Source organism: Lucilia sericata, unplaced genomic scaffold, assembly GCF_015586225.1.
Source record: "Lucilia sericata isolate MDLA Ls3-8-SP2 unplaced genomic scaffold, ASM1558622v1 Contig001427F_arrow, whole genome shotgun sequence".
In the NCBI taxonomy this organism is placed as follows: domain Eukaryota; kingdom Metazoa; phylum Arthropoda; class Insecta; order Diptera; family Calliphoridae; genus Lucilia; species Lucilia sericata.
Window position 1 is genome coordinate 30,001 of NW_023995360.1, and position 20,041 is coordinate 50,041.

Sequence of the window (20,041 nt, forward strand, 5' to 3'; positions counted from 1 at the left end):
ACTGAAACTGCAATTAGCATTTAGGCGGAAAAAAAGTTGGAGAAAAAACAATTAAGAACTGGCAAATGGTTTTAGTTGGTAACTTAAGTCTTCATAAAACTGAAACATAAAATTCTTAATGAATAAAGTTTATTCCAAAAAAGGCATAATTTAAAATAGTTTGTTAAGTAAACAAAATAAAGGGAAAATATATCTTAAAACATACTTTTAGGGGGATAAGAATAGAATAGAACATTTTGAAAACTCCCTACAGCAGACTTCACTTATGGCTTTTAATTTAAAAAACTCTTTAAAATTATATTTTTATCTTTCACCTCAACACATTCAACAATTTAAACATAATTTTCCTTTTTCAATTAAAAATTTCTCATAAATTTTAATTTTCAATTTCTATTAAATAAATATTTAATTTATTCCACACATATTTCGTTTAGTCTTAATTTCAACTCTCTCTCTATCTCTGCTCATAATGTTTATTCTGTCTATACATTTTATTAAAACGACCAACAAGCAGCAAAACTATTTTGCCCTCAAAAAATTTAATAAATTTTAATAATTTTCGAACCAAACAAACAAATATTTATTCATGCTAAAATCTAAACTATAAACGTTTTTATTAAATGTTATATTTTCTATCTCTATTATAACATACTAAAATGTTTTTGCCTAAATTTAGGGTTCATTTGTTTGGTAATTTTGATTGACAGCGCTTGAGGTGTTTGTTGGAAATGGTCAAACAATTTTGTTGGTATTTTTTTTCTTCTTTTTAATGAAAATTTCATTTTGATATAGTTTAGGAAAATAGTATGTCAGTTGCAATTTTAGTTTTGGTTTAGTTTCTGTCAAACAAAATTTCAGTTGCATACTTTGAGGCTATATTGGAAAATCTATTTAAAAATCAATATTTTATACATCAATTTTGTGGTAGCAACATTTTGTTTAGAATATAAAGGGTTTTGATATTAAAAGATGTAGTTCAGTTGTTCTAGTTCTGTTCTAGTTCTGTTCTAGTTCTGTTCTAGTTCTGTTCTAGTTCTGTTCTAGTTCTGTTCTAGTTCTGTTCTAGTTCTGTTCTAGTTCTGTTCTAGTTCTGTTCTAGTTCTGTTCTAGTTCTGTTCTAGTTCTGTTCTAGTTCTGTTCTAGTTCTGTTCTAGTTCTGTTCTAGTTCTGTTCTAGTTCTGTTCTAGTTCTGTTCTAGTTCTGTTCTAGTTCTGTTCTAGTTCTGTTCTAGTTCTGTTCTAGTTCTGTTCTAGTTCTGTTCTAGTTCTGTTCTAGTTCTGTTCTAGTTCTGTTCTAGTTCTGTTCTAGTTCTGTTCTAGTTCTGTTCTAGTTCTGTTCTAGTTCTGTTCTAGTTCTGTTCTAGTTCAGTTCTAGTTCAGTTTTAGCTCTGTTCTAGTTCAGTTCCAGTTCAGTTCTAGTTCAGTTCTAGTTCAGTTCTAGTTCAGTTCAAGTTCCGCTCTAGTTCTGTTCTAGTTCTGTTCTAGTTCTGTTCTAGTTCTGTTCTAGTTCTGTTCTAGTTCTGTTCTAGTTCTGTTCTAGTTCTGTTCTAGTTCTGTTCTAGTTCTGTTCTAGTTTCTGTTCTAGTTCTGTTCTAGTTCTGTTCTAGTTCTGTTCTAGTTCTGTTCTAGTTCTGTTCTAGTTCTGTTCTAGTTCTGTTCTAGTTCTGTTCTAGTTCTGTTCTAGTTCTGTTCTAGTTCTGTTCTAGTTCTGTTCTAGTTCTGTTCTAGTTCTGTTCTAGTTCTGTTCTAGTTCTGTTCTAGTTCTGTTCTAGTTCTGTTCTGTTCTAGTTCTGTTCTAGTTCTGTTCTAGTTCTGTTCTAGTTCTGTTCTAGTTCTGTTCTAGTTCTGTTCTAGTTCTGTTCTAGTTCTAGTTCTGTTCTAGTTCTAGTTCTAGTTCTGTTCTGTTCTGTTCTGTTCTGTTCTGTTCTGTTCTGTCTGTTCTGTTCTGTTCTAGTTCTGTTCTAGTTCTGTTCTAGTTCTGTTCTAGTTCTGTTCTAGCTCTGTTCTAGTTCTGTTCTAGTTCTGTTCTAGTTCTGTTCTAGTTCTGTTCTAGTTCTGTTCTAGTTCTGTTCTAGTTCTGTTCTAGTTCTGTTCTAGTTCTGTTCTAGTTCTGTTCTAGTTCTGTTCTAGTTCTGTTCTAGTTCTGTTCTAGTTCTGTTCTAGTTCTGTTCTAGTTCTGTTCTAGTTCTGTTCTAGTTCTGTTCTAGTTCTGTTCTAGTTCTGTTCTAGTTCTGTTCTAGTTCTGTTCTAGTTCTGTTCTAGTTCTGTTCTGGTTCTGTTCTAGTTCTGTTCTAGTTCTGTTCTAGTTCTGTTCTAGTTCTGTTCTAGTTCTGTTCTAGTTCTGTTCTAGTTCTAGTTCAGTTCAGTTCTAGTTCTACTCTAGCTCTACTCTAGCTCTACTCTAGCTCTACTCTAGCTCTGTTCTAGTTCTGTTCTAATTCTGTTCTAGTTCTAGTTCTGTTCTAGTTATGTTCTAGTTCTGTTCTAGTTCTGTTCTAGTTCTGTTCTAGTTCTGTTCTAGTTCCGTTCTAGTTCTGTTCTAGTTCTGTTCTAGTTCTGTTCTAGTTCTGTTCTAGTTCTGTTCTAGTTCTGTTCTAGTTCTGTTCTAGTTCTGTTCTAGTTCTGTTCTAGTTCTGTTCTAGTTCTGTTCTAGTTCTGTTCTAGTTTCTGTTCTAGTTCTGTTCTAGTTCTGTTCTAGTTCTGTTCTAGTTCTGTTCTAGTTCTGTTCTAGTTCTGTTCTAGTTCTGTTCTAGTTCTGTTCTAGTTCTGTTCTAGTTCTGTTCTAGTTCTGTTCTAGTTCTGTTCTAGTTCTGTTCTAGTTCTGTTCTAGTTCTGTTCTAGTTCTGTTCTAGTTCTGTTCTAGTTCTGTTCTAGTTCTGTCTAGTTCTGTTCTAGTTCTGTTCTAGTTCTGTTCTAGTTCTGTTCTAGTTCTGTTCTAGTTCTGTTCTAGTTCTGTTCTAGTTCTGTTCTAGTTCTGTTCTAGTTCTGTTCTAGTTCTGTTCTAGTTCTGTTTCTAGTTCTGTTCTAGTTCTGTTCTAGTTCTGTTCTAGTTCTGTTCTAGTTCTGTTCTAGTTCTGTTCTAGTTCTGTTCTAGTTCGGTTCTAGTTCTGTTCTAGTTCTGTTCTAGTTCTGTTCTAGTTCTGTTCTAGTTCTGTTCTAGTCTGTTCTAGTTGTTCTAGTTCTGATCTAGTTCTGTTCTAGTTCTATTCTAGTTCTGTTCTAGTTCTGTTCTAGTTCTGTTCTAGTGCTGTTCTAGTTCTGTTCTAGTTCTGTTCTGTTCTAGTTCTGTTCTTGTTCTGTTCTAGTTCTGTTCTAGTTCTGGTTCTAGTTCTGTCCTAGTTCTGTTCTAGTTCTGTTCTAGTTCTGTTCTAGTTCTTGTTCTAGTTCTATTCTAGTTCTGTTCTAGTTCTGTTATAGTTCTGTTCTAGTTCTGGTTCATTTTAAATTGTTAAAACCTAATAATTCACAAATTTTAAGGAAATATATACTCAAATCACATACAACACATAAATATTTATAGCATACATTTAGGCTCTTAACAAACACTTAACCTATATACCTAGTGATTTAAAAAGTTTTGCAAATATGTCAAATACAGTACTTTAAAATATATGGAAATTTAAAATATAGATTTTAAAAAACAAAAAAAAAAAATTATATCGTTTATGGTAACATGCAAAAACCCCATTTAGTAAATAAAAAACATACTTTGGGGCAACCAAATTTTGTTACCAGCTTTTAGGAGTTATTTTAAAAACTAGATTTTATTGAAGAATTAATTCTAGAAATTTTAAATATGATTTATTTTTAAATTTAGTTCTGTTCTAGTTCTGTTCTAGTTCGTTCTAGTTCTGTTCTAGTTCTGTTCTAGTTCTGTTCTAGTTCTGTTCTAGTTCTGTTCTAGTTCTGTTCTAGTTCTGTTCTAGTTCTGTTCTAGTTCTGTTCTAGTTCTGTTCTAGTTCTGTTCTAGTTCTGTTCTAGTTCTGTTCTAGTTCTGTTCTAGTTCTGTTCTAGTTCTGTTCTAGTTCTGTTCTAGTTCTAGTTCTGTTCTAGTTCTAGTTCTAGTTCTAGTTCTAGTTCTGTTCTGTTCTGTTCTGTTCTAGTTCTGTTCTAGTTCTGTTCTAGTTCTGTTCTAGTTCTGTTCTAGTTCTGTTCTAGTTCTGTTCTAGTTCTGTTCTAGCTCTGTTCTAGTTCTGTTCTAGTTCTGTTCTAGTTCTGTTCTAGTTCTGTTCTAGTTCTGTTCTAGTTCTGTTCTAGTTCTGTTCTAGTTCTGTTCTAGTTCTGTTCTAGTTCTGTTCTAGTTCTGTTCTAGTTCTGTTCTAGTTCTGTTCTAGTTCTGTTCTAGTTCTGTTCTAGTTCTGTTCTAGTTCTGTTCTAGTTCTGTTCTAGTTCTGTTCTAGTTCTGTTCTAGTTCTGTTCTAGTTCTGTTCTAGTTCTGTTCTAGTTCTGTTCTGGTTCTGTTCTAGTTCTGTTCTAGTTCTGTTCTGTCTAGTTCTGTTCTAGTTCTGTTCTAGTTCTAGTTCAGTTCAGTTCTAGTTCTACTCTAAGCTCTACTCTAGCTCTACTCTAGCTCTGTTCTAGTTCTGTTTCTAATGCTGTTCTAGTTCTAGTTCTGTTCTAGTTATGTTCTAGTTCTGTTCTAGTTCCTCGTTCTAGTTCTGTTCTAGTTCTGTTCTAGTTCTGTTCTAGTTCCGTTCTAGTTCTGTTCTAGTTCTGTTCTAGTTCTGTTCTAGTTCGGTTCTAGTTCTGTTCATAGTTTCTGTTCTAGTTCTGTTCTAGTCTGTTCTAGTTCTGTTCTAGTTCTGTTCTAGTTCTGTTCTAGTCTTCTAGTTCTGTTCTGTTTTCTAGTTTCTGTTCTAGTTCTGTTCTAGTTCTGTTCTAGTTCGTTCTAGTTCTGTTCTAGTTCTGTTCTAGTTCTGTTCTAGTTCTGTTCTAGTTCTGTTCTAGTTCTGTTCTAGTTCTGTTCTAGTTCTCTGTTCTAGTTCTGTTCTAGTTCTGTTCTAGTTCTAGTTCTGTTCTAGTTCTGTTCTAGTTCTGTTCTAGTTCTGTTCTAGTTCTGTTCTAGTTCTGTTCTAGTTCTGTTCTAGTTCTTTCTGTTCTTTCTAGTTCTGTTCTAGTTCTGTTCTAGTTCTGTTCTTCTAGTTCTGTTCTAGTTCTGTTCTAGTTCTGTTCTAGTTCTATTCTGTTTCTAGTTCTGTTTCTAGTTCTGTTCTAGTTCTGTTCTAGTCTGTTCTGTTCTGTTCTGTTCTAGTTCTGTTCTAGTTCTGTTCTAGTTCTTTCTAGTTCTGTTCTAGTTCTGTTCTAGTTCTGTTCTAGTTCTGTTCTAGTTCTGTTCTAGTTCTGTTCTAGTTCTGTTTCTAGTTCTGTTCTAGGTTCTGTTCTAGTTCTGTTCTAGTTCTGTTCTAGTTCTGTTCTAGTTTCTGTTCTAGTTCTGTTCAGTTCTGTTCTAGTTCTGTTCTAGTTCTGTTCTAGTTCTGTTCTAGTTCGTTCTAGTTCTGTTCTAGTTCTGTTCTAGTTCTGTTCTAGTTCTGTTCTAGTTCTATTCTAGTTCTGTTCTAGTTCTGTTCTAGTTCTGTTCTAGTGCTGTTCTAGTTCTGTTCTAGTTCTGTTCTGTTCTAGTTCTGTTCTTGTTCTGTTCTAGTTCTGTTCTAGTTCTGTTCTAGTTCTGTCCTAGTTCTGTTCTAGTTCTGTTCTAGTTCTGTGGTTTTTAAATACTTTGTCACATACAGTTACCAAAAAGTTGTGTTTAAACAACTTCTATAAACTCTTGATGAAATGGAAAAATTCTTTGCAAAAACCACTTTTATTTGACTGCCTGATACAAGAAAGAAGTTTTCTACTATATTTTAGCCCTTAGATTTTTCTTTCTACATTTTTTTTGCGAGCAAAAATGAAGGAAACTTTGGCAAACATTTTTCAAAGCTGTGATGTTTTGCTGTAGTTTTCCTGGTTTTGATTGTGTTTAAGAGCAAATAACTCTAGAATACAAAAGTTTTTCCACATACTTTTTATCTATAGTCAAGATTTTTTTGTTTTTTGTTTTTTGCTTCAAAGATCTTGTAGTGATTTGGTTTTTCTATACTTCTAACATCTAAAAGTGGTTTCGTGTCATACAAGAGTTTTACAATTGTAGTTTCGTTTCTAGTTTTATTTTTATGGCAACTAGACTACGTATGTATGTATGTGTAGGAGTATATAGCTTCCGTGTGGATTCCTATTTGTAGTTGTTCGTTTCTGATGTCCTTATAGGTTTGCTGTACTTGGTACTCTCCCTATTTCTGGTATTTTTTTTTTTTTTTTTTGGTTCATAATCATGTCAATGACAAGTTTGTTTGTCAATTCTTTGTATTACATTTGTTTATATTTTAACTTTATTTAAAGTTCCATTCAAGTGGTAAATGGAAAGTTCAATGTGTTTTATTTTACTTGTTTTTTTCCTGCTGCTGAGGAAGAGCGAGAGTTTTAAAAAGTTTTTTTATATTGGTTTTTATGTAGTTTCTTTTATAGTTACATTCGTTCTGAAATAAACTTTTAATATTAAATAGTTGTGTTTAAAAGTTTTTGAAATGCACCAAAGAAAAATTATTTAAATATTACTTAAATTATTTAGTTATGTTTAAATTGGTAATAAGTAGGAAAAACGAACTAGAACTGAACTAGAACTAAACTAGCACTGAACTAGAACTGAACTAGAACTAAACTAGAATTGAACTAGAACTGAACTAAAACTGAACTAGAACTGAACAAGAACTGAACTAGAACTGAACTAGAACTGAGCTAGAACTGAACTAGAACTGAACTAGAACTGAACTAGAACTGAACTAGAACTGAACTAGAACTGAACTAGAACTGAACTAGAACTGAACTAGAACTGAACTGAACTAGAACTGAACTAAGAACTGAACTAGAACTGAACTAGAACTGAACTAGAACTGAACTAGAACTGAACTAGAATAGACTGAACTAGAACTGACTAGAACTGAACTAGAACTGAACTAGAACTGAACTAGAACATAGAACGAACTAAAACTGAACTAGAACTGAACTAGAACTGAACTAGAACTGAACTAGAACTGAACTAGAACTGAACTAGAACTGAACTAGAACTGAACTAGAAACTTAACTAGAACTGAACTAGAACTGAACTAGAACTGAACTAGAACTGAACTAGACTGAACTAGAACTGAACTAGAACTGAACTAGAGCAGAACTAGAACCGAACTAGAACTGAACTAGAACTGAACTAGAACTGAACTAGAACTGAACTAGAACTGAACTAGAACTGAACTAGAACTGACTAAACTGAACTAGAACTGAACTAGAACTGAACTAGAACTGAACTAGAACTGAACTAGAACTGAACTAGAACTGAACTAGAACTGAACTAGAACTGAACTAGAACTGAACTAGAACTGAACTAGAACTGAACTAGAACTGAACTAGAACTGAACTAGAACTGAACTAGAACTGAACTAGAACTGAACTAGAACTGAACTAGAACTGAACTAGAACTGAACTAGAACTGAACTAGAACTGAACTAGAACTGAACTAGGAACTGAACTAGAACTGAACTAGAACTGAACTAGAACTGAACTAGAACTGAACTAGAACTGAACTAGAACTGAACTAGAACTGAACTAGAACTGACTAGAACTGAACTAGAACTGAACTAGAACTAACTGAACTAGAACTGAACTAGAACTGAACTAGAACTGAACTAGAACTGAACTATAATGAACTAGAACTAGAACTGAACTAGAACTGAACTAGAACTGAACTAGAACTGAACTAGAACTGAACTAGAACTGAACTAGAACTAGAACTAGAACTGAACTAGAACTGAACTAGACTGAACTAGAACTGACTAACTAGAACTGAACTAGAACTGAACTAGAACTGAACTGAACTAGAACTAGAACTAGAACTGAACTAGAACTGAACTAGAACTAGAACTGAACTAGAACTAGAACTGAACTAGAACTGAACTAGAACTGAACTAGAACTGAACTAGAACTAGAACTGAACTAGAACTGAACTAGAACTGAACTAGAACTGAACTAAAACTGAACTAGAACTGAACTAGAACTGAACTAGAACTGAACTAGAACTGAACTACAACTGAACTAGAACTGAACTAGAACTGAACTAGAACTGAACTAGAACTGAAATAGAACTGAACTAGAAATGAGCTGAACTAGAACTCAACTTAATTTATGATTTTATGTTAAATATTATAATCTGTTTCTAAATCTTATATATTCTTTTATTTCTTTCAGATTTTCGTCAAAGTTTTACAGCCGTAAGTAATTTAATTTTATTTTACTATATTTATAAAAATCTACTTTAAGGCCTCAACGATTTTTATGAGGTGTCTTAACATATAATTAAATTTTTTTATGCTCTTTAGATTATCATTTTAAATTTTAAAATACTTCCTCTAAAGACAGATAAAAAACAGAAATAAAATTCAATTTGATACATAATAAATTTAATGTCTTTTTGTAGCTTTTAAATATATTTGTTAAAAGTAATTTTCTTCTTTTTGCGAAATTTGTATTTCCTTGGTTGTTTTTCCTAAAGATAAAAGAAAGGCATTTGCTGAAAAAGACATAACGAAATCTATATAAAATCCTATAAATAAAGCTAGAAAATAAACTTCCTGAAAATAGCAATTAAAATAACAAACATATCACAGTGACTTAGTTATTTGAGAGCTCTCCCCCAGTCATACACTAATAAACTAAGGAAAAAAAGAAATTGATAAAAGAAACAAACAAAACATACAAGGGTATTTGCTTGTACATACAATAAAAAAATTGCACAGTAAAGCGGAAATTAAGACTCAATATATTACACATACGTAGCTAAGCACTGTCTTCTAAAAAACACAAGGCAAATACTTGTTTATATGTACATGTCCTTTCGATATGTAAGACATTTTGAAAATATATATTACAAGTCTTAAGTAAATACTAAACAAAATACTTCTCTAACACACAGACAAATAAAAATCCCTAAAAAATACAAAGAGAGTGAGGAAAATAACATCCTTAACTAAAAGTGATTCTCTTTTTTTATTTTATGTTATGGAAAATTATAGTTAAAACCTTAAATGTCATCAAAAGAAGTACAATTTTACATTTATTTGTTTGACCATTGCTATACATTTTCCTATTCCTTTTAAAAAGTATTTTATTTACTTTACTGTTCTCCCATTACTTGATATCTCTTGAAAATTGATGTTTTGTTTACATTTCTAGATTTTTTTTGTCCTCTTCCCATTCAACTCATCAAGATTTTACTCCACCCACGCCCACATCAAAATATTCAACTTTCTAGTGATGTGTTTGTTTGTTTTTGACTTGAATAATTTTATACTCTGCATACTTTAAGGCATCGTTAATATTAATGTTGTAGATATTTTATGGTATTAATATGGGTGTTAGGTTTTCTCATAGATTAAAAATAAAAAAGTTTGTTTTTTGAAAAAATATAAACATAATTAAAAAGAATGTTTAACAGGGATTAAAAGGCACAATAAATGTTATATAAATAATAGACAATTTGTTAAAACAGCTGAGACTTTTAGGAGAATTTGGTAATATATTATGATATGTTGTAAATTTATAATTTTTCTTGGATACTCTTAGCACAATGAGCTAGAAAAGAACTAGAAAAGAACTGGAACAGAACTAGAACTGAACTAGAACTAGAACAGAACTAGAACAGAACTAGAACAGAACTAGAACAGAACTAGAACAGATCTAGAACAGAACTAGAACAGAACTAGAACTGAACTAGAACTGAACTAGAACAGAACTAGAACAGAACTAGAACAGAACTAGAACAGAACTAGAACAGAAACTAGAACTAGAACTAGAACATAACGAACAGAACTAGAACAGAACTAGAACTAGAACTAGAACAGAACTAGAACAGAACTAGAACAGAACTAGAACAGAACTAGAACAGAACTAGAACAGAACTAGAACAGAACTAGAACAGAACTAGAACAGAACTAGAACAGAACTAGAACAGAACTAGAACAGAACTAGAACAGAACTAGAACAGAACTAGAACAGAACTAGAACAGAACTAGAACTAGAACAGAACTAGAACAGAACTAGAACAGAACTAGAACAGAACTAGAACAGAACTAGAACAGAACTAGAACAGAACTAGAACAGAACTAGAACAGAACTAGAACAGAACGAAGAACTAGAACAGAACTAGAACAGAACTAAAACAGAACTAGAACAGAAATAGAACAGAATTAGAACAGAACTAGAACAGAACTAGAACAGAACTAGAACAGAACTAGAAACTAGAACAGAACTAGAACTAGAACAGAACTAGAACAGAACTAGAACAGAACTAGAACAGAACTAGAACTAGAACAGAACTAGAACAGAACTAGAACAGAACTAGAACAGAACTAGAACAGAACTAGAACAGAACTAGAACAGAACTAGAACAGAACTAGAACATAACTAGAACAGAACTAGAACAGAACTAAACAGAACTAGAACAGAACTAGAACAGAATTAGAACAGAACTAGAACAGAACTAGAACAGAACTAGAACAGAACTAGACAGAACTAGAACAGAACTAGAACAGAACTAGAACAGAACTAGAACGAACTAGAACAGAACTAGAACAGAACTAGAACAGAACTAGAACAGAACTAGAACAGAACTAGAACAGAACTAGAACAGAACTAGAACAGAACTAGAACAGAACTAGAACAGAACTAGAACAGAACTAGAACAGAACTAGAACAGAACTAGAACAGAACTAGAACAGAACTAGAACAGAACTAGAACAGAACTAGAACAGAACTAGAACAGAACTAGAACAGAACTAGAACAGAACTAGAACAGAACTAGAACAGAACTAGAACAGAACTAGAACAGAACTAGAACAGAACTAGAACAGAACTAGAACAGAACTAGAACAGAACTAGAACAGAACTAGAACAGAACTAGAACAGAACTAGAACAGAACTAGACAGAACTAGAACAGAAAACTAGAAACAGAACTAGAACAGAACTAGAACAGAACTAGAACAGAACTAGAACAGAACTAGAACAGAACTAGAACAGAACTAGAACAGAACTAGAACAGAACTAGAACAGAACTAGAACAGAACTAGAACAGAACTAGAACAGAACTAGAACAAAACTATAACAGATCTATAACTAGAACAGAACTAGAAAAACAACAAGAACTGACTTTAATGTAATAAAAATCATTTCATGTTTTTGGAACACGTTTTGTTAATTAATTTTTTAATTTAAGAACATTTTTTTAAGTAAATAATTATTTTAAAAGGTACAAATGTTAATTACCCTAACAATATGCTATACATTTTAAAATAATTCTAAATAAACCTAAATTATAAAACAAAATTTATCACCAAAGTAAAAATTTTTGCTATTTGCTGCGTATTCTAACACGTTCCGTTTATTATTTTTTAATTTAAATTTTTGTCCCTCTCCCCGCCTAAAAATAGGCCTTTGGTGTTGTTTTATAAAAGAAAAATATCTAATTAAATATAACACCATATGTAATTTATATTCCATTTTAACAATTTGCTTCTTTTTTTTTTCTTTTCTTAACGATGAAATCTTGAAATCATTTTCATATTTCTATTATGTTTACTTTGCTTTATAAGAAAATTACGTGCCTACTTTTAGGCTTTTTTGATATAAGTATGTGATTGTAAATATACGAAGGTGGTTGGTAGTTAATAGTAAGTGTGTTGAAGAATTACGTGCTAATTTTATGTGATTTCTTTGGGGGTTTTTCTTTTTTCTATATACATTTTTGTTATAATAAATGATCACGTTTGTTTAACTTAACTGCCACCTTGTTAGAATTATTGCAGTTGCCTAATTTAAGGCTTTTTAGCTATGGCACAATGGAGAAAAAAAAAAGAGTTGGAAATTTTGTTTTTTTTTGTGTTCACGGTTGGCAGCTACGTGAGCGTTTTAATATGACAATGTTTCCGTTCTAAGTCAGGTAATTTAGTAAGTTTCCCTAGGAAATAAGTGGGTGTAGAAAAAGTTTTTCTTTCGGAGCCATAGAAAATCACTAAAGGCCAAGTTGACTAATTGTATTAAAAGCGAACAAGTTTTAGTTTTTGTTGGGAAGAAAAACCTCCTTTTTTCTTTGTTATTAAACAGAAATTAAAGAAGGTTGTTTTTTATTAAAGAGAGAAACTTAAATTGTTCTAATAGTTTTAGTATACCCTAAAGTATGCTTTAATATTCATTAGGAAATATTTTTTTTTGTAAAAAATCAAAATTTCTTAAAATTTTCTTTTAAAATATTTAACTTTTTCTTACTTTGTATATATAACGTTTTATTAACTTTTTGTAGAGCATAAACCTTAAGGCTAAAATTATTTGCCATACTACCTCAATTTTTACATATTTAATAAGTTATACATCATAATCATTCACATCATCATCAAAAGTAGCAGCCGCCTTAAACAGACAAGTCCCTGATACTTAAGTTTATGGCTTAAGGAAATTGCAACAATTTTTTGTATATTTTATGATAAAACACTCATAAACATACATATAAACAATTTACGCATACACTAAAGCATAAATAAAATATTAAAGCATACTCTTAGGGGAGCACTGTAAAATGTAGTCAAAGATAAGGCATATTATTCTTTTCTTTATTAAAATTGAAAAGCAATGAGTATGAAAATTCTTTCAAAATAAAATCAAGACCGGAAATTTTATGCTCCTGCTGATATAAATAAGCTAAAGAGTGAGTAAATAGGTAAAACTTGTAGCATAACCTTAAGGCTGAATAATAATATATTAAAGGCAAAACATAAGAAAATAAAAAAATGTTAACAAAAATTATAAATTAGCTTAAAAAAACTTGCCAGTATTTTAAAACAGGAAATTTCTCAAAATTAATAAATAAATTTATTTAAATAAGCCTTAAATTAGGCAATGAATTTAATTCAATTTCCCTTACACTATTTCGGCTATACATACATATGTATAGAGGAATAATTTTAACTTACAAAAACAAACTTAATAGTTTAAATATTTTCTTCTCAACATAAATTAAAAACAATTGCTTACTTTTAGGCTGGTTTTCTTTTCACTCTACTTTTATTACACTCCTAAATGTTTTCAATTCTCACATGCACGTACATATGTATATATGTTTTTTTCACTTTGTTTTGTTCATGTTCATATACTGAAAAGTCATTTTTTAAACTGACACTTTTCCTCAGAGAAACCATTAACTAAACCCAGTCATAGTAGCAAATATTTTTAGCCATAACTCTTTTTCTTTTCATATACATACTTCTTCTTACTTCTCCTCTTTGGCTAGCTACGATTTAGAAGAGGTATGGTCACGCATGAAACGCATAATTCTCTTTACATGGTTTAAGGAATCCTTGACTTTTTATTTCTCTCCATTATTATTGCATTCAAGTGTGACATAAAATTTGAAGGCAGAAAAAACACATTAATTTAAAAAAAAAATTTCATTTTTTTTTTTATACAAAGAACAATTTTAAAGTCTATGTTTAGGGATTTTGTGGCAAATACAATTATTTTAAAGCATACTTTGGGGAGACATTTAATATATACATATTTTTTTTTTTTGATAAATTATAACAAATTAAAGTGATTTAATAATCTTTTGGGTTGAAATGTTAAAAATGATAATAAATTTTGAGTGAAATTTAGAAGTTTAGAATTGAATTAAAATTTTATAAAAAAAATGCAAAAAAATGTATTTTTTAGTGAAAAATTTAATACAAATCGAACATTTTCTATCAGAATCTTTTCTGTCTGATATTTTTCTCTCAAAAAAATGTTCGAATTCTGAACAACTTTTAAAATAAAATCTTGCTCAAATTCTAAACAACTTTTCTAACCAATCGTTATAGAGTCTCAACAATATGTCTTGGAAAAACATTCACAAGGTCTGAACAAATTTCCTGCAAGAATGATGGCTAAACAACTTTTGTACCATGAACTTGTTCAGAGTCCGAACAACTTTTCTATGAAAAACTTGTTCAGACTCTGAACAACTTCTCTACGAAAAACTAGTTTACAGTCAGAACAACTTTTTTATCAAAAACTTGTTCAGATTTTGGACAAATTTTTCGAATTCTTAACAACTTTCCATCAAAAATTTGTCCACATTCAAAACAACTTTTCAATCATAAAACTGTTTCGAGTCTCAACAACTTTTCAATCAAAAACTTGTTCAGAGTCTGAACAACTTTTCCATCAAGAACTTGTTCAAAGTCAGAACAACTTTTCTATCAAAAACTTTTTCAGACTATGAACAACTTCTCTATGGAAAAATTCTTCACAGTCAGAACAACTTTTCTATCGAAAACTTGTTCACATTCAGAACAACTTTTGAATCATAAAACTGTTCAGAGTCTCAACAACTTTTCAATCATAAACTTGTTCAGAGTCTGAACAACTTTTCCATCAAAAACTTGTTCAAATACAGAATAACTTCTGTATCAGAAACCTGTTCAGAGTCTGAACAACTTTTCCATTAAAAGCTTGTTCAGAGTCTGAACAAGGTTTCTGACAAATATTTGTTCAGAGTCGGAACAACTTGTCTATCAAAAACTTGATCAGAGTCTAAACAACGTTTCTTAAAAAACAAACCACTTTTCTATTAAAAATTTGAAAAAATTTTCTCAAAAATCTTCTTCAGACCTTTCCATAAGAAAGTTGTTCAGAAACTGAACAACTTTTCTATCAAGAACTTGTTCAGCATTTCAACAACTTTTCAATCAAACATTTTTCGAATTCTTAACAACTTTCCATCAAAAACCTGTTCACATTCAAAACAACTTTTCCATCAAAAACCTGTTCACATTCAAAACAACTTTTCCATCAAAAACTTGTTCAGAGTCTCAACAACTTTTCCATTAAAAACTTGTTCAGAGTCTGAACAACTTTTGTATTGAAAACTTGTTCAGAATCTGAACAACATTTCTAACAAAAGCTTGTCCATAATCTAAACAACTTTTCTATCGAATAATTGTTCAGAGTCTGAAACAATTTTCTATAAACAACTTGTTCAGAATCTGAAAAATATTTAAAAATGTGTTTAGAGTCTAAATATGTAGCCTACTTCAGGGCTAAAATAATATTTTGCAAATATTTCATTACTAGTCCTGTACAACTTTTTTACTAAAAATTCGTCCAGAGTCTGAACGACTTTTCTACCAAAAACTTGTACAGAGTCTGAACAACTTTTCTACCAAAAACCTGTTCTTCTTCTGATCAACGTTCATGTTTAAAAACTTGCTCAGAGTCTGAATAAATCTTCTTTCAGAAGCTTCTTTAATTTATTAAAATATATAGCCTACTTCAAGGCAAAAACAATATTTTGCAAATATTTTATTACTAATCCAGTAATAAAGTATTTTCTTAACCTTTTTATAACCTTTTTTCAAAGCAAGAAATCCCCTCCTAAAAACCATTGCATACTTTTCGGAGTTGTTTATTAAAAATAACACTATTTTATGTTTAAAGGATTTTGTGGGATTTTTAAACAAACACATAAAACATTTTCATTTCATGTTCTGTTTATTTTGGGGGTTTTTTATTTACTTTCGCTCTCTCTCACTTTAAGTTTAAGAATCTATAATGTGAAAAGATCACGATTTCTTAATGCCATTATTTACTAACAACCAACTAAACACACACTTTTATACTCAAGTTATAGGAACAACAAAATTCCCATAAACATGTTTGTTACAACATTGCATAACACTATATATAATAATTTATACTGCAAATACTTTTGCTATATAATCCACATACTAAAAAGGCTGCGACATTATTTTTTTATTATATGTAGTATATTTTCAGGCGAGTGAGGGCTTATTAAGGGTAAAGAAATAAAACACCAACTGTTTTGTTTTTGTGGGTTTTATTTTGCTGATAATGGCCGCCAAGGAATTTCAATGCCATTTTTGTAACAAAAGCAAACAAACAAACAGAAAATTCGAAGAAAACAAAATCCTTTTATAATATTTCTTTTAAGGTTTTCCTTTTATTTTCCTTATAAACAAACATGTATTTATATAGCTTTTAGTTTATTTAAATTTCTTTTTTTACAAAATTTTATATTTCGAGTTTTTTTTCTCGTAAGGAAACCGTTTTCAAACGGAAACGGGAAATGCAAGTCGTTTTTCTTTATGTTACTTTATATTTTGTAAAGCATATTTTATGGCGTCACCAGACATTGTTATAAATGTCTCTTGCTTAGCATTTATGATGATACAACAGGCATATACAGCATGTTAATAATAAACAAAATAATAATGATGTTGTTATTGCTGAAGATTATTATGTTGTATGTATATGTAGTCGTTTATAAGCTTTAACCAACCAACAGTAAGAAGGTTCACTTTTTCATACACCAGACACTTATTACTTAAGGATCCTTTTACTTTTTGTTTCACTTTTTCATATTTATACATATACGGATATTGTGCATTTAGTGTTTACTTTAAAAACCACTTTATTTCTTTCATAACTGTGTGTTAAAATATTTCATAGCATATGTTAAGGTGCAAAGACATTTTGCTTTTGCTCTTTTTTGTTTTAAGCTTATCTTTTTTCTAGTGTTTAGATTTATAAGAGTGTGTTTTATATATTTTCATATTTTCGCGCACATTTTAGCACATTATTAACACTTGCGGCATAAAGATAAGTTGACAATAATTCATATTTTAAAGCATAATTTTAGGTGTTATTAATTAAGGGCTTTTCCTGGAAACTTTTAGGAGTGTAACAAAATATGTTTAATGTTTGTTTTAATATTAAGAATGTTTTAAATTATGAAGTCTTGTAATTTGGCAACAGAATCTGAGTAGTTCTTCTGACAAGAACTTGCTCAGAGTCTATGCAACTATTGTAATAAAAACTTTCTCAGATTATGGAAAATATTTCTAATAAAACTTCAAAGTCTGGTCAACTGTTCCCACAAAATCTCTAGACAACTTCTCATTAAACTTGTTCAGTATCTGAACGCTTTGCTTGACTCAAAGACACTTTTCTAATATAAATTTTCTCAGATTCTAAGAAACTTTTCTAACAAAAACTAGCTCAAAGACGGGTCAACCTTTCTAAAAAGAACTTGGCCAGAGTCTAAACTAATTTCCTAGCAAAAAGTTGTTCAGCATCCGAATCACTATTCTACTTCAAAGTTGCTCAGAGACTGAAACACTTTTATAATAAAAAGTACTCAGAGTTATAACTTTTTTTATATTAAAGAACTGCTGAGAGTCAGAGCGAATTTTCTGGTAAAAAGTTGCTCAGAGACCGAACCACTTTTCTGGTATAAAGTTATTCCGAGTTTGAACAACATTTCTCGAAAAAATGTTTTTCAGAGTCTGAACTACTTTTCTGGTAGAAAGTTACTTCGAGTTTGAACAACTTTTCTAGTAAAAAGTTGCTCAGAGTCTGAACAACTTTTCTGGTATAAAGTTACTTTGAGTTTGAACAACTTTTCTAGTAAAAAGTTGCTCAGAGTTCGAATGACTTTTCTAGTAAAAAGTTGCTCAGAGTCTGGACAACTTTTCGAGTATAAAATTACATCGAGTTTGAACAACTTTTCTAGTAAAAAGTGCTAAGAGTCTGAACAACTTTGCTAGTAAAAAGTTGCTCAGAATCTGAACAACTTTGCTAGTCTGAACAACTTTTCTAGTAAAAAGTTGCTCAGAGTCTGAACAATTTTTTTGGTAAATAGTAGCTTAGTCTGAGCGATCTTTCTAGTGAAAAGTTGCTCAGAGTCTAAACGACTTTTCTAGTAAAATGTTGCTCGGAGTCTGAATAACTTTTCTGGTAAAAAGTTGCTGAGAATGTGATCGTATTTTATGATAGAAAGTTCCTAAGAATCTGAATATCTTTTCAAGCAAAATCATGTTCTTAATCTGAACAAATTTTCTAGTAAAAAGTTACTTAGAGTCTGAGCTACTTTTCTACGACTTTTCTAGCAAAATGTTCCTCAGGGTCTGAACGACTTTTCAGGTAAGAAGTTGCTCGGAGTCTGAACAACTTTTCTAGTAAAATGTTCCTCAAGGCCTAAGCAACTTTTCTAGTAAAAAGTTCCACAGGGTCTGAACAAATTTTGGTAAAAAATTGCTCAGAATCAGAACACATTTTCCTATAAAATGTTGGTCATAGTTTGATCAAATTTTCTCTTCTAGTTTCTCAAAATCTGATGAGCATGTCTCACACACTTTTAACTTCCATTCTTTTAGTTTTTATTGTCAAAATTTTATATTTAAAACTCCAACTGTGTCTGCCATTTCTCAACTTAGACTTTAGCAAAACAAAAACACAAATTCAATTAATTTCAATTACAAAACTGTCAAATGCAGTTTGATTTGTTTAATTTCCTTTGACAAACCACACTTCTAACAAACTCAAACTTTTGCTAAACTTTCTTTCATATTTCTACAAAATTTGTTTATTTATTATTATCTATTTCCAAAAAATTTATGCAAAATTTTAATTAGTTAGACATAAATGTATGCTTTAAATAAATCTTTATAAAAACTGCCCAAAACTATACTTTATTATTTAATTTTAAACCACAATATATTTAAAATTTCAACAAAACAATTTTATATTTAGCACATAATTTATATAAATAAATTTCCTTTTTGCAAATGTATTTAATAAAATTTTTAAATTATTTAAAGCCTTAATATAGGCTATGATTTTTTTTTAATAATTTTAAATTCCATTTCCTTTATTATCTTTATTTTATAATAATAACTTTATATGAGATTTTTGGCCTTTGATTGTGTAATAATCTTTATTTATTTTTGTTAAAAAGTAAACAAAAAACATTTTAATGCACTTTGTTTGTTTATATGCCTAAAGGTATGTAGTGTTTTAAACATAAATCACTTTTTTTTTGTCCAACAAAAAGACATTTGTAGACAGAATTTTAAATGTATTTTATAAATCCACAGAATCCTTAAGGGTCAATTTAAATTATGAAAACTTTTAAACTAAATTTATTTATAAAACAACACTCACTAGATTATCAAATTGCCTTAAAATAGGCTTTACTTTTAATACATTATTATTATTATTTTACACTAGATTTTAATCTGTAATATTAATTTATGGTTTTCCTTTCAATTTACAATTAATTATTTGTTTTAATATAAATTTCACTTTTTTTATAATTTCTTTTTTCAAAAATTTTCTTTTTTTTTCAAAAATTACGCGCTCGTTTGTTTTTATTTCCTTCTGTTTACTTTGCTTTTTATTTTTCGTTTTATTTTATAAAAATTTTTTAAAAATTTCTCTTTAGCGTTTCGTTACGTGTTTAATCCTTCAAAGACAACCGGCAACTGAAAGGTCCTTTCTAATATTCAAACAAAAATTGTTTAACTTTTCTATAAACTTCTCAAAAAAGGATATTTTCTCTTGTCCTTTACTCTCTCTCTTACACACCCCCTGCTTGTTTTTCACATTTCCAATAGGAATTTACTGTTTTACTACCAAATCCTCTCTGTTATTGTTTCTCCTTACAAATACAAAACATACACACACACACACACTCTCACATAAAGAAAATCTTGTTGACCTTAGCCTTCGTTTCCCTCAAGAGAAGAGTTCGTTAAACTTATTTTCTTTAGGGGTGGCAAGTTAGTACACACAAGGCAAACAGGATATTTCCGTTATTCATCAAAAAACAACACATGCTTTGACTAACAGGTTGCTTTTTAATTTTATGACGTCACTGTAAAAATTGCCTTTTTTAACAAAGTAATAAGTCATTCCAATAAGTAGGGGAGTAAGGAAAAGGACATTTTAAGGAAATTTTGGGGAAATTTATGAGATACTGAACAGAGGGATAAATTTTTGTATTGCGATTCCCTTTTACACATTTAACTGAAAATATGTGTATGTTTTGTTACTAAAGGATGTTATTTGTTTGATTTGACAAATCATGTTAATGAATAATATGTACAAGAAGGGGAAATTTCCCTTAGGA

General features: G+C 30.3%; 1 protein-coding gene across 1 annotated transcript in view; it reads right to left on the reverse strand.

Annotated features, from left to right (window-relative positions):
- The window catches only part of LOC119611353 (kinesin-related protein 8-like), a gene marked incomplete at its 3' end in the record, with an annotated part of 25,961 nt that extends 6,565 nt beyond the window's left edge, over positions 1 to 19,396 (reverse strand). Inside the window, exon 1 of the mRNA XM_037966906.1 lies at positions 19,075 to 19,396. The remainder of the gene's footprint in view (positions 1 to 19,074) is intronic.
- Positions 19,397 to 20,041: the final 645 nt, after the last annotated feature.